General features: G+C 43.8%; 1 long non-coding RNA gene across 1 annotated transcript; it reads right to left on the reverse strand.

The window, feature by feature from the left end:
- Window positions 1-696: 696 nt before the first annotated feature.
- On the reverse strand, window positions 697-7,899 carry LOC135765071 (uncharacterized). Its single transcript, XR_010540422.2, has 4 exons — window positions 7,843-7,899; window positions 7,374-7,416; window positions 879-935; window positions 697-811 (listed from the first exon to the last, which is right to left on the reverse strand). It is a non-coding gene; the product is annotated as an uncharacterized lncRNA (long non-coding RNA).
- Window positions 7,900-9,556: the final 1,657 nt, after the last annotated feature.

Genomic DNA, 9,556 nt, shown 5'->3' on the forward strand with positions numbered 1-9,556 from the left:
ATAAAAAAATCTTGTTATTGCACATCAGGGTGTGTGTGTGTTCTTTAATAGTCTGTCTAGAAACATAGCATAGCCATCTGATGAAGGAAGAAAGCTGTTGTGTTTACAAAGGTGACAATAAGCCTCAATCAAGATCACCTACAGTGCATTCAGAAAGTATTCAGGGTAGACCCCTTTCATATTTAAATTTTAAGGTGGTTGCATGATACTGTAATTGTTAAGATATTTTCCTCATAAATCTACAGTACATACCCCATGACAAAGTAAAAACTGAATTTTAGAAACTTCTGCAAATGTATGAAAAAAGAAAACTGCATTATATTTACATTATACATATTCAGATCATTTGCATCAATATCTGCAATTTAGCTCAGCTGACTCCAATTTCTCTTGATGGTTGCTGATGGGTTCGCATAAACACAGGAAGATATTTTGAGGAATGTCTGTAACCAAACTGACCGGAAGCACCATTGACTTCCATAGTAGGCTAAAAGAATACTATAGAAGTGAATGGTGCTTCTGATCGCTTTGGTTACAAATGAATCCAGGAGTTGCAAAGATTGCTACTTCAAAAGGTGCTTCAACTAAGTACTAAGTAAAGTGTCGGAATACTTGGGTCATATCAATATTACCCCCCCCCAAAGAGATGCTGAACAGAGCAAACATTGACTGGTTGCTTTACGTGTGGGTCAAACAGCCTTTTGTGCAGTCACTTACCAATAAAAGATGGACTCCAGACCTTCTGGACTGTCTGTGAGAGACTTCAAACTCGCCCAGACCAACAAGGCATCTTGTTAGCAGACATCCCGACCTGATCAAAACAATTTTGATTAGGAGATGTTCTGGTCCTATTTTTAATATATGTTTTACAAACTTACCACAGGTGATCTGGCAAAGCAAAGACTTCCCAAATCTCCTCTTCAGGCTCATCTTAGCTATCATTGCATTTGATAAAGTTCAGAAAAAGAAAAACATATTTCATTAGTATAGAATCATAAATGTAATGTTTTGGTTAGAAATACAAAAAACTGTGGCCCAAGTACAATTTTTAAAGAAATAAAGAATGTTTACATTTTTTGTCATGGTACACTGTCACTTTATTACTTTTTGAGTGGTTCTGATTTGGGCATCTGGAAAGACACATGACTTCACCTCTGTGTATTTTATCACACTTCTGTTGTGGAAATGAAGGACTCAAATGCAGGAAATAGCAGATAAATGTTCTCAGTTTAATGAAGCTGGCCACAGGCAAAATAACGGCATCAACACAAACTCAGAAAAACAGAAAAATATCCAGATGGCTGGCAAAGGGTCAACTTAAAGGTCCTCTGTGGCAGAGCAAAAACAGAAGTGGCAGCAAGGGTTCACAGGGCAGCCGGTCAAGGTGAAGGCGAGGCAGGAGGCAGACGAACACCCCTCACAGGTACCTCTTAAGCACCACACTCGCCAGAGTTCTGTAATAGCATACGATAAAGGATGCAGGGTAATTCCAATGAAATAGCAGACAGTACTGATGACAAGATACTTAGACAGGACGCGACACGACACGACAGGACAGAGAACAATATATTTGGCGTAACAGCTCAGCTTGTGCAACACGTACATACCGAATTAACAATCTGACAATAAGACAAAGGCAGAGCAGGGTAGATAAAGCCAAAGTTAATGAGAGGAGATGAGACACAGGTGGAGAGAGGAGAGAGTGGAAACAGCTGCGGCTGTGGGTAATGAGAGCGGCTAATGAGTGGGTGAATGTGTGTGTATGTGTAAAAGAATGTAGAGAAAGAGAGAGAAAGAAGCTAGGTCATAACAGTGCCCCCCCACTAAGGAGCACCCCCTGGCGCTCCCAAGGGGGAAGCCCGGCGAGACCGGAGGAAATCATCAATGAGCGAAGGATCCAGGATGTCCCGGGGGGAAACCCAACTCCTCTCCTCAGGACCATATCCCTCCCAATCGACCAAGTACTGATGCCCACGCCCCCGACGACGCATGTCCAAAATCTTGCGGACTCTGTAAACGGGTGACCCCTCGATACGAATAGCGGAAAGCGCGGAGTGAGGGGACAAGCAGGTGGCAGGCTTAATGCACGAGACATGAAAAACGGGATGTACCCGGCGAAGATTAGACGGGAGACGGAGCTTGACAGCGACAGGATTAATAATCTTAGTGATGGGGAAAGGTCCAATAAATCGAGGAGCCAATTTACGAGATTCAAACTGGAGAGGTAAATTAGCTGTGGATAACCACACTCTCTGACCCGGCAAATAGCGGGGGCTTTTAATCCGACGTTTATTGGCTGTAATGCACATGCGTCTACGTGAGCGACAAAGAGCGGATCTTACCCTTCTCCAGGTTCGTTTACACCGAGAAATAAATGTCTGAACGCTCGGGCATCTAGAATCAACCTCTTGTGATGAGAATAAAGGAGGCTGGTACCCGAGACAGCACTGAAACGGAGACAGTCCCGTGGCAGAGGATGGGAGCGAGTTATGGGCATACTCTGCCCATGGGAGCTGCTCAGACCAAGATGATGGGTTACGGAATGCGAGACTACGTAAGAGCCGGCCAATGATATGGTTGGCTCGTTCAGCTTGGCCACAAGTTTGGGGGTGAAAGCCCGACGAGAGATTGGCAGTGGCACCAATGAGGCGACAAAACTCTCTCCAGAATAGGGAGGAAAATTGTGGTCCTCTGTCAGAAACTACTTCAGAGGGTAGACCATGTAATTTGAATACGTGATTGACAACTATCTGGGCGGTCTCCTTGGCAGAGGGGAGTTTAGTGAGCGGTATAAAGTGTGCAGACTTTGAAAACCGATCAACCACCGTCAAAATGACCGTGTTACCATCTGACGGGGGAAGACCGGTGATAAAGTCGAGCGCGATGTGAGACCATGGGCGAGTGGGTACGGGTAACGGACGAAGCAGACCTGCTGGCGGGGCATTACCAGCCTTAGTCTGAGCACAAACGGCACACGAAGCAATAAAACGGTGAGCATCGCGATCTAAGGTAGACCACCAAAAACGCTGGCGGATCGCCGCAAGTGTGCCCCGAACACCGGGATGAGCAGATAATTTAGAAGCGTGTCCCCATTGGAGGACAGCCAAGCGTGTGGGCACCGGAACAAAGAGTAAGCCTTTAGGGCAATTTGGTGGCACGGCAACACGAGATAATGAGCGCTTAACCTGTCCCTCGATTCCCCACCCCGCGGCCCCCACCACGATACCTGGAGAAATAATTTCCTTCTGTGACGTGGAGGGGGTCGTGGAATCAAAGAGCCGAGACAATGCATCCGGTTTTACGTTCTTAGAACCGGGGCGGTAAGAGATTGAAAAATCAAAGCGCGTGAAAAATAATGCCCAACGAGCCTGACGCGCATTTAATCTCTTAGCGGAGCGGATATATTCTAAATTACGATGGTCGGTCCAGACAATAAAGGGAATTGAAGAGCCCTCCAACCAATGTCGCCACTCGCCGAGCGCTAAGCGTATGGCGAGCAGCTCCCGGTTGCCGACATCGTAATTACGTTCCGCAGGCGAAAGACGATGGGAATAATAGGCGCACTGGTGGATCTTTCCATCAGCGGCCGATCGCTGTGATAGAACAGCACCCACCCCTACCTCAGACGCATCAACCTCGATGATGAACTGTCTAGTGACATCAGGCGTAATAAGAATAGGTGCGGTAGTGAAAAGAGACTTTAAATGATCAAAAGCCCTTTGAGCGGATTCCGACCATTCAAAGCGTGACTTGACAGATGTTAGAGCGGTGAGAGGGGCGGCTACCTGACTAAAGTTTCGGATAAAGCGGCGATAAAAATTTGCAAAAACAATGAAGCGTTGTAACGAGACGCAAGAGTTGGGAGCCGGCCAATCTACCACCGCTTGAACCTTAGAAGGATCCATACTAATCCCCTCTGCCGAGATTACTGAACCCAGAAACGTGACCGAAGGTGCGTGAAACGAACACTTCTCAGCCTTGACAAATAGTCGGTTCTCACGTAAGCGTTGAAGCACACGGCGTACATGCTGGACATGAACCTGGAGAGACGGGGAGAAAATTAGTATGTCGTCAATATAGACAAACACAAAAATGTTAAGCATGTCACGGAGAACATCATTGACTAGAGCCTAAAACACGGAGGGGGCGTTGACTAGACCGAAAGGGAGGACCCGATATTCAAAATGACCGAGGGGCGTGTTAAAGGCGGTCTTCCACTCGTCTCCCTCCTTGATACGCACCAGATGGTATGCGTTGCGGAGGTCGAGCTTGGTAAAAATCTTAGCTCCCTGCAAGATCTCGAAGGCTGAAGACATCAATGGCAAAGGATAGCGATTCTTAATAGTGATGTCATTCAGCCCTCGATAATCTATGCAGGGACGGAGCGATCCGTCCTTCTTCTTAACGAAGAAGAACCCCGCACCAGCGGGAGAAGACGACGGAACAATGGTACCCGCACTAAGTGAATCAGAAAGATAATTCTCTAGCGCCTCCCGTTCAGGAGCCGACAGAGAATAGAGTCTACCCCTAGGGGGCGTGGTCCCCGGTAAGAGATCGATAGCGCAGTCATATGGACGATGAGGAGGAAGAGAGGTGGCCCGTGAACGACTGAAAACCTCCCGCAGATCGTGATATTCCTCCGGGACTCCAGACAAATCACCAGGCTCTTCCTGAAACACAGAAACAGAAGAGACAGGAGGAACGGCAGATACTAAACACTCAACATGACAAGACAATCCCCAAGACACAACTGAACCCTTAGACCAATCAATATGAGGACTATGGCGTTTAAGCCAAGGATGACCCAGGACAATGGGGGTAAAAGGAGAACGAAAAATCAAAAAAGAAATTGTCTCTCTATGGTTACCAGAAACGCTGAGAGTCAATGGAACAGTCTCTTTCTGAACCTTGGGCAGGGAACTGCCGTCTAAGGCAAATAAAGGAGTACTGTCACTTAAATGCATGAGGGGAATACCTTGTTGTAGAGCCCAATCCTCATCAATAAAATTTCCCTCTGCCCCAGAGTCGATTAAGGCAGAACTGGCAACCGATGAGGCGGACCAATGTAGCATGACTGGGAGTGACGTGCAAGATCTGGAAGGGGTTCTCCGTGTGATGGCGCTCGCCAGTAACCCTCCGCCTACCGACGAGCGCTGGCTTTTACTGGGCACGTAGAAACAAAGTGATTAGCAGCGGCACAGTACATGCACAACCGGTTCGCGATCCTTCTCTCTCGCTCCTTAGGAGAGATGCGTAGACCTCCCAACTGCATGGGCTCGGGCTCAGCGCCAGCAGTTACGGGAACAGCCACGACAGAGGAAGTGGAGGGGAAAGACGTATCCAAGCGACGGGCTCTGCGTCGCAACTCAAATCGCTTCTCGACCCGAATAGCAAGGGCAATGAGGTCATCAAGCGAAGCGGGGACCTCCCTAATGAAAATCTCCTCCCTGATCTCCGGATTAAGACCCTCCAGGAAACGGGCGATGAGAGCTGGCTCATTCCAGCCACAGGTAGTAGAGAGAGTGCGAAACTCTATGGAGAAATCCGGAACCGAGCTCCTGCCCTGACGAAGGACGGATAGCTGACGCGAAGCCTCGGCGCCGTGAGCAGAACGGTCAAAGACCCGAATCATCTCCTCCTTGAACTGTGCGAAGCTGAGGACGCAATCCGAATCCGCCTGCCAGTTGGCCGTACCCCATTCACGAGCGCGGCCAGCGAGGAGAGAGGTGACATAAGCGACCCTCGCCTGTTCTCTGGCATAAGTCACCGGTTGAAGGGAGAAAACCACCTCACACTGGGTCAGGAAGGCACGGCACTGAGTGGGCTCACCCGAATAGACCGGAGGGTTGTTAATCCGCGGCTCCGGCGGAACATGAGCGTCTGGAGAAGAGACCCGCGGCTGGCGGATATGATGGACCTGCTGCGAGAGGTCAGACATCTGGGCAGCGAGCGTCTCAACCGCATGTCTGGCAGCGGTGATGTCCTCCTCGTGTCGTCCTAGAAGGGCGCCCTGCTGCTCGACGGCTGCCTGGAACGGACCGGCTGCTTGGAAAGGGCTGCTACCCGCTGAGTCCATATCTGGTCAGATTGTTCTGTTGTGGAAATGAAGGACTCAAATGCAGGAAATAGCAGATAAATGTTCTCAGTTTAATGAAGCTGGCCACAGGCAAAATAACGGCATCAACACAAACTCAGAAAAACAGAAAAATATCCAGATGGCTGGCAAAGGGTCAACTTAAAGGTCCTCTGTGGCAGAGCAAAAACAGAAGTGGCAGCAAGGGTTCACAGGGCAGCCGGTCAAGGTGAAGGCGAGGCAGGAGGCAGACGAACACCCCTCACAGGTACCTCTTAAGCACCACACTCGCCAGAGTTCTGTAATAGCATACGATAAAGGATGCAGGGTAATTCCAATGAAATAGCAGACAGTACTGATGACAAGATACTTAGACAGGACGCGACACGACACGACACGACAGGACAGAGAACAATATATTTGGCGTAACAGCTCAGCTTGTGCAACACGTACACACCGAATTAACAATCTGACAATAAGACAAAGGCAGAGCAGGATAGATAAAGCCAAAGTTAATGAGAGGAGATGAGACACAGGTGGAGAGAGGAGAGAGTGGAAACAGCTGCGGCTGTGGGTAATGAGAGCGGCTAATGAGTGGGTGAATGTGTGTGTATGTGTAAAAGAATGTAGAGAAAGAGAGAGAAAGAAGCTAGGTCATAACAACTTCTTCAAATTGCATGGTAATCTGCCTACAATATAAAACACATAATAAAATAAAAAACAAGTCATGGCCCCTTTTCAAAAGAAAATATAAATTGTGAAATAAAAAACACTGCATCTTAGTTATTATGATTAGTAGAATTTGATCTGAATACAAAACAAATACTAAATGCATTGTAATGTTGTAGGGGAGATGCTTCAAAAATAAATGGTAAATTATTGATTTCTGTTACAAAATGCTAGCTTGGTGGTGTATTACAATGGTGGGTGGTAGCTCATGGACATAGCCATCATTTTAAAAAATTATGATTAAAACCATAATACATAAAGATAGAAAAAAACTGCTGTTATGTACACCACCACAAAGACCAATTTTATATGTCAATTTGAAGCCTCTCTAAAACTTGTGTCAACATCCACTCTGAACTATAAATTAACTTTTGTAAGAGTTTGAAATATGTAAGCCTACATACTGTAGAAGGAATAGTGACATACAAAAGAAATGAATTGCTGTGCTGAACAATAACCAGTGTATCCTAAATTATTTTCTTATATTTTCCTAATGACAATGATAAACCAGATATGCACTTTTTGAGCACTTATGTTTTGGATGCAAATATAAACACAAAGTAATACTTACTCTTCAGCCAATGGAAAACATCAAAACACAACAAGAAAATGACCTGTAAAGAAAAGTGAACATAAATATACAATAGTTGTTAATCCAGAATTGATGGCTTCTGTTTAAATTCTTAACAGGTTTTAACAGGCTACTGTAAACTGTGTGCCCGTACTGTAAGTTAAATAACCTTACATTTACGCGTCAAACCCTAACGTTACATTGAAATAACTTGCGTTATAATTAACTAAACAATGTCAAATAAATTTGAAGAACGAGGATAACACATTTTAATAGAAGGTAAACACAAATAAAAGATCTGCACTACATTAGCTCAGATGCGTCACGAGCTCAGTCAAACCACTGCATCAACAGTCAACATTGAAGTTCAGAATATTTTAGTCATATCGAATTAACTGTTACTAAAAACAAAATAAACATAACTGTGAACTTATTTTAATGACTTAACCAGGAATTAATAAAAACTTACCTTAGAATTTGCCATAGAGATGAAAACTGTCGTCTGAGGTAAAAGGTTAAAATCCACTTTGAACTCACGAGGACGGAGGCGCGCGCCCGCAAATACGTGTGTTCGACTTCTTCTTCTTCTTCTTTATAGTTTATTGGCGGTTGGCAAACCAGCTTATTGGTGCATTTCCGCCACCTACTGGGATGGAGTGTGAATACCTAGGATGATGGAATGGATATACTACTAAAATATATATATATATATATATATATATATATATATATATATATATATATATATATATATATATATAAATATATATATATATATATATATATATACAAAAATAATAATAATAATAATAATGATAACACAATAAATGAAACAAATAATATTAAATAATACTAAACACTTCTTTTTGTAACACCTTAAATCCTGTGTATTAACCGTGTATCTCTCAAATATTTAAATAATATAGGGTACACTTTTGATTGTACCTGTGCACTCTGAAATAAATCTTTTATTGTTAACTGAACTTTCAGTTTCTTTAGTCCATCTACAAGTTGAACTCGTTCATTATTATACCCTTGACAGTAAACAAGCACATGCTCCACTGTTTCTGCCACTCCACAGTGGATGCACCCATCTGTCTCACTTTTCCCTAACATGTGTAAATAATAATTTAACCTGGTGTGCCCAATGCGTAGCCTCGAGATAATTGTATCCTCTCTTCTGGATCCATATTTTCTCCTATCATTCCCAACTGTAACCTGAATATTATATAAGTGTCTCCCCTTTAACTCCTTATTCCAGTTTTCTTGCCAGATATTTATAACAGATTTTCTTATAATACACTTAGCTTCAGCTTTGCTTAATGGAATCTTAATGTCAACTTCCTCCTTATTTAATCCAGTCTTTGCCAGTTTATCCATGATCTCCTTTCCCTCAACTCCAACATGAGCTGGTACCCATAGAAAATTTATATTTTTGTCTAGTGGATTTATCCTGTACAAAATTTGTAATATGTCATGTAAGATATCTTGTCTTGTATCTGACTTTCCACTTTTCAAGCTGCAAAAAGCTGAGAATGAATCAGAGCATATAACTGTATCCTTAATATTAGAGTCTTCCACCCATACAATTGCTATGAATATTGCCATGAGTTCTGTTGTAAATACTGATATGTCATTAGACAGCCTTTTAACAGTACTCTGATCAATATGAGGTATAGATATTGCTGCTGCTGTATACCCAGATTGAGGATTTTTTGGCCCATCTGTGAATATCTGAACACTATTGTTATTATTTTGATTCAAATAATTTGCCACTGTTATATCTATAGGTACATACCTATCCTTTTCATTCTTTATACTGTTTAATTGTAGATCCACTTACGGCATTCTGTACAGCCAAGGGGGTAAAATTGGTAGACTTACTGTATGGCTCATGACTATACCATCTATTCAAATATATTTGGCAACTTGATCAGCCCTCCATCCAAAACTATTTAAACTTGAATACTCATGCTCCCAACATTCTTTTAATACATCTTTTACTGGATGAGCATCTGTATGTCCCTTTACGGAGCACCAATATGCCATTTCCAGCTTAATTTTCCTAATTTCTAACGGCATTTCTGCCATTTCAACATGCAGAGCGGAAATTGGAGATGTTCTAAATGCCCCACATGCTATTCTCAGTGCCTGGGATTGTCCTCCATTTACTTTCTTTAGCA

Source organism: Paramisgurnus dabryanus, chromosome 6, assembly GCF_030506205.2.
Source record: "Paramisgurnus dabryanus chromosome 6, PD_genome_1.1, whole genome shotgun sequence".
Taxonomy (NCBI): Eukaryota; Metazoa; Chordata; class Actinopteri; order Cypriniformes; family Cobitidae; genus Paramisgurnus; species Paramisgurnus dabryanus.